Source organism: Bubalus kerabau, chromosome 8, assembly GCF_029407905.1.
Source record: "Bubalus kerabau isolate K-KA32 ecotype Philippines breed swamp buffalo chromosome 8, PCC_UOA_SB_1v2, whole genome shotgun sequence".
NCBI classification, from domain to species: Eukaryota; Metazoa; Chordata; class Mammalia; order Artiodactyla; family Bovidae; genus Bubalus; species Bubalus kerabau.
Window position 1 is genome coordinate 9,074,207 of NC_073631.1, and position 6,000 is coordinate 9,080,206.

Consider the following 6,000-nt stretch of genomic DNA (forward strand, 5'->3'; position numbering starts at 1 on the left):
GAGCCGTGGCCCCAACTCGCGTCAGTTTCTGCGCCGCCTTCCGCCGCTCATCCTCCGATCTGGTCCCTGCGTCTCCGCCACGAATCGCGCCCCGGGGCGCCCTAACTCATTCTTGCTCTTCTCGGGCAGGCGCGGAGAGCTCCCCGGACCAGGCAGCCGAGAGGCTGGGGTGTCCGCGGCGCGTAGGAGGCAGAAGAGACGCCCGGAGCGCGGCGGGCGGGCGACGGGCCCCGAGGCCGGAGTGGGAGCCCTTGCTCCCGCCTCCCCTGCCGCAGCCGCTTCCCGCCCCGCGCGCTCCCCGCCCTCCTCTGCGGCCGGGGTTTGGGAGGCGTCGCCGTGGCGGCCGGCGCTACCCGGGGGTTGGAAGACCTCCCGCCCCGCTGCCCGCCTCGCGGCCGAGACCCACCTGTCAGTCTCCCGCGCAGCCGCCTCCCCACCTCCGCCGCCGGCTGCCATCCTCCAGTCTTGTCATTCACCCTCCGCTGGACCTTCCATCTGGGCTTTTTCTTTTCCTTTATTCTTCCCTTTAATTCCTTCCTTCCTAATTGGCCCCCTCTGGCTTTCCTCCCCGCGGACAGCCTGGTCTTGCGACTGTTGAAAAACCCGAATCAAACTGTGTTCAGTTTGGAATTCGAAGGCCGTGTTAGCTTAGCATAGCAGCTTATGCGGAGTTTTTTTTTTTTTTTTGGCTTCTTTCTTTACATTCAGAAACCCAGAAGTATAGACGTGTAAGAGTCAGAAACCCATAACAATGCGCGCAGTGTACTTTCAGACTCTCTGCCTATCTCTCTTCTCTTCCACTGCCCAGCCCCACCCCGGTCCCTCTGGCTCCCCTTTCCTGGGTGAGGGACTCCTGTCACCGAATAGAAACATCTGCCAGGTTAACTCGGCTGGAATGCTAAGCTGTCCAGCAGAAGCCTGTGTGGTTCAGACTTGTTTTTACTCTGGTCTTGCTCAATGAACATGCTACTTTTCTTTGATAAGAAAAGGAAGGAGAAAAGGAAATTGTTCAAATTAACTCCAAAAATGAAATTTTTTGTAGAGATGTCTATTCCCAGTCAGTGGTTCTTACTGTGTCATCTTAAAATCACTGACAATACTCAGATGTATAAACACACAACCTTTATCCTACAAGGTCAGGCCTTGGCCTGGGGATGGGTGTTTGAGAGCAATTGCTTTCCTCTTCCACAGGAGATGTGGCTGGATCCCTGGGTCAGGAAGATCCCCTGGAGGAGGAAATGGCAACCCACTCCAGTATTCTTGCCTGGAGAATCTCATGGACAGAGGAGCCTGGTGGGCTACAGTCCATAGAGTCCCAAAGAATTGGATATGCCTGAGCAACTAAGCATGCAAAGTACCCACCTCTTGATCCTGAACAAACCATTTGAATGAACTGCGGAAAGGCCCTCTCCCAGCCACAGAAAGACTGCGCAGAAGAAGTTTCTCCTGATTCACCTAAGCAACCTCCCGCCACAGCCAACCCTGCACCAAAAAAGAAAAAAAGAAAAGCATTTGGGTGGAGCGTTTCAACCTCCAGAAAGATTTAAGCCCTTCTGCCTTTGCATCCTGTCACTTCAAGAGACTGGTCACACTAGCCTGTGGGACTGAGCAGCCTGGCCACCCAATCATTTCACATCATGTTTGTCTTTGTTTTAACACCAAGGAATCTTTGTTACCTTGTTACTTGTTGTAACACCAAGTTACACTGGCGTAATCCCTAGTAGATGTGACTAAGAAGAATAAAACTTTAATGGTATGTTGGAAAGATTCTACTTCTAGCTAATAAGTTGGTTGGGGGTCCGATAGAGGGAATCACAAAGCCTCTTTTGATCTCACCTCAGTCACAGAGCCCTTGAATCAGAAGGCTTTGTGCCTTCGTGTGTGGGCACAGTGGAGAGCTGTGGTGAGAGATGGTGGCTCCTCAAAGAGGCCTGGCAAAATGAGGGAGTAATTACACTGCCCAGTGTCCCAACACTACCTTATGGCAGGTAACTCTCAGGAGTTCTGTTAGAGGGCAGATGAGATGAGGGGAGAAGCAATTTTAGAAGGATTTCTGTACTTAGTGGAGAACAATGTCCATGCCACCTTGATTAATCAGCTGAGAAATTCAAGGCAATATCTGGGAAATAAAGGGGAATCTGATTCTCCTTTTCTTTCTCTCTGTCTCTTTCTTCCCTTCTCTTCCCTCCCCCTTCCTCCTTTCCTTTCTCTCCCTCCCTCTCTTTCTTCCTTCCTCAATTTTTTTTTCTTCCTTTCTTCCATCCTTTCTCTTATCTAAGTTCTTCTCAGGTTGCAGAGTAGGAGGGAGCGGCAAAAAGATTTCTGGATGTGGAGTAAGGTGACAAGGTCTTATCAGGTCCCACTAGGGGCAGTTTTGTGACCTCAGACAATTCACCTGCTGTCTCAGGGTCACCATTTCTCGTCTTTAAAAGGAAGAAGAAGAAGAAGGGGAAAAAAAAAAAAAAAGAATCTCTGAGTAGGTAGCAACCCCAAAGAGCTCTGAGACCATGGCATGTTTCTGCCCCCCTGACCTGTTGTAACTGACTTTATTAGTCTTAAAGCAACCAACAGAAGACCTGAGTCTGTGAGTGTGCCCACAGCCCCCAGGCCCATCCTGAGCAGCAGGCAAGGCGGACGGGTTCCAGGCCAAGTTCAGAGTTGCCGCATCCTCATTTTCTGTCTCCTGAGGTATAGCTCGTTTACTTTCCTTTTTATCAAGGCTTGTTTCTGGCTCCGACACAGCCCCGTAGCCGCAGACTGTGTCCTAGCTCTGGGGTGTCTGCACACACCTTTGAAAAGGTGGCTTATTAAACTAGGGCCTCCTGCTGGACTTGATTCATCTTCTCGTGCTTTCAGCCCCGGAAGCAGATGCGGAGGGAGGGGTGGGAAAAGCTGGGAGAGCCGAGCTTGCGAGTCACACAGTCCTGGGCATGCGCACGCCGTCTCATTCATTCAATGCGGCCCGCCCGGGACACCACTGCTGCTCGCCGTTTTGCCACTGGGGAGCCACACCTCAAGGAAGCTGTGAGCTGGCTAAGGTCCCGACTCACAGGGCAGACGCCAGGTGACCCTGGAGCCTCAGACTCTAACTCCAGGGCTGCTGGGCCAGCACCACCGCTGCCTTGGTGGTGCTCTGCCTGTGACTTAAGTGTCCATGTCACGGGGACTCCTCAACCTCCCAATCCAGCTGATCCTTGCTGCCTTTGCATCCCGGGTCCTACACTTCTGAGAGCACACAGTCGCAGAGGGGATGGAGGGATCAGAGCGGGCTGTGTGCCCTGTGGTCAGCTCCAGGGACGTCCTAGTGGTCACGTGTGTGGATCAGGCCAAACTAACCTACCCTAGGGGCTCAGTCTGTTTCTGCCGAGGAATCAGGGACAGAGTGATACCTGCATAACTGAAGGAAGGTAACTCCTTCGAGGAAAGAATTAGACCAGATGCACTGGAATGGAGGTGTATTAGGAGATAAAGTGGCAAGAGATGTCATGAAGCTTGGGTCTGCTCCCAACTCCCCTAGAGGGATGAGACAGGGTTGTTTGTGTGACTCAGCGGGGAAGATGTGGTGTCTGTGGCTTGAGAGTAGAAGAGAGACTATGGGATGAGGTTACATGCGTATGTGCCAGTCACTGCAGTTGAGTCCAACTCTTTCTTACGCTATGGGCTATAGCCCTCCAGGCTCCTCTGTCTGTGGGATTCTCCAGGCAAGAATCCTGGAGTGGGTTGCCATGCCCTCCTCCAGGGGATCTTCCCAACCCAGGGAGGGAAACCTCATCTCTTATGTCTCCTTCATTGGCGAGTGGGTTCTTTATCGCTAGTGCACGTGGGAAGCCCATGGATGAGGTTAGCATGAACAAATAAACAGCCATGGTATAGAGGGTCTGATGGAGACTAGAAAGTGGATGCCTGGGGGCCTAGCATCTTGTGCATTTTCTCCACAAGCAAAGGGAATTGGGATGCGGGGAGAGCTTCTCCAGAGGTGGCCGTGGATGGCAGGGTGCTGCCAGCACTACCAGCCCTACTGGGAGGGGATGCAGAGTCATTTCTGTGGCAAGGAGAGCCTTCTGGAAACTTCTGTTCAGTAAAGATGGGGCAGAAAATGCAGAGCTTCAAGCTTCTCACTACATCCTGCTGGCTCCTGCCTGTCTGGGCCTAGTGCCTAAGGGTTGCCATTATTGAGTTCACACCTTTACTGAAGTTGCATTTATCTTGAATTCTGCTCTTGGGCCAGAGAAAAGCCATAAAATCTCTGACTTTCCAAGTTGGAGGCACTGAAAGCCACTTGCACCTGAAATCAGGGTCAGGCAGAAGGCTGACCACTAGCTCAGCCTAACGAATGAGAGAAGCCACCTTGGACACTCAGATGCCTTTTTATAGTTGTGCCCAGAGCAAGCCTGGCCATTAAGGGAGCCACCAGTTAAAGTTCAACTCTGGACCAGGCTACGCAGGCAGCAGCTCCATCCCACTCAGCCTCTGATCCATGGCCAGAGTGGAGAGTTACTGCTCCCGGGCTGACCTGCTGAACAGGCGGCCTGATTACCCCATACTTCAGGGACTTGTCCCTCCCAAAGTCAGCAGCATCTGTTCAGATAATTGAATGGATGACTTACAGGTATTCTTCTGAAATCAGTGGCAAAGCATGTTTCTTGAAAGGAGGTGGCCGGGGATCCATTTCAAACACACTGTAAAGACCTGCACTGCATTTACATCGCAGACCCCCCAGACCAGAGACACATGGACCCATATAGAAGTTTCCAAAACAATCCTAATGGAACCAGGGCCCCTCAGAACTGATTGGCCTGAGAAGGACAAAATGGGGTCGTGGGCTTCCGCTGGCAGGGGCAGTGCTCTCAGAGGAAGGGCCTGGGTGGAACCGAGGTGAAAAGCCTCAGGAGCCACTCTGTAAGGTTTTCCTCCTCCTTTGGGACGGTTCCGAAGGAGGCAGCCAGTCAGATGCCAGATGCCATGCCATTTTGGGCAGGGTTTTCCTTGCAACTGGTGAAGGGAGTCTGGGGTCCACTCTGGAGCACTTCTGAGATGGGATGCATTTTCTCATGACTGCATCTTTGGCCCCTGGTCTTCCCAGGAGTCAGGCACCAGACAGGACCATGGCACAGCCAGAGACCTAGCTCTGTTTATACTCTGCTCCTAGGTCCTCCAGAGTGGGATCAGAGCCCAGCACAGCAGGAAGCAGAAGATCTAAACAGACATTTCTCCAAAGAAGAGATGCAAATGGCCAAGAGGCACATGAAAAGGTGTTCAACAGTGCCATAATTGTTATAGAAATGTAAACAAAAACTATGAGCTATCGTAACACTCCAGTCAGAATGAAAGTAAAAGTGAAGTTGCTCAGTCGTGTCTGACTCTTTGCGACCCCATGGACTGTAGCCTACCAGGCTGCTCCGTCCATGGGACTTTCCAGGCAGGAATACTGGAGTGGGTTGCCATTTCCTTCTCCAGGGGATCTTCCTGACCCAGGGATCAAACTTGGGTCTCCCACATTATAGGCAGATGCTTTACCATCTGAGCTACAGAGCTCTGGCCAGTCAGACTGGCCATCATCAAAAAATCCACAGACAGTAAGTGCTAGAGAGGGTGTGGAGAAAAAAGAACCTCCTATGCTGTTTGTGGGAATGTAAATTTGTGCAGCCACATTGGAGAACAGTATGGATATTCCTTAAAAACTAAAAATATATTTACCATATGATCCAGCAATCCCACTCCTGGGCACTTTTCTAGACAAAAACATGATCCAAAAGGATACATGCACCCCAATGTTCACTGAAGCACTGTTTACAAGAGCCAAGACATGGACACAGCCTAAATGTCCATCAACAGAGGAATGGATAAAGAAGATGTGGTATGTATACACAATGGAATACTACTCAGCCACAAATATTACTCAGCAACATGGATGAACCTAGAGATCTTCATACTGAGTGAAGTAGGTCAGGAAGAGAAAGACAAATACCATAAGACATCACCTATATGTGAAATCTAAAA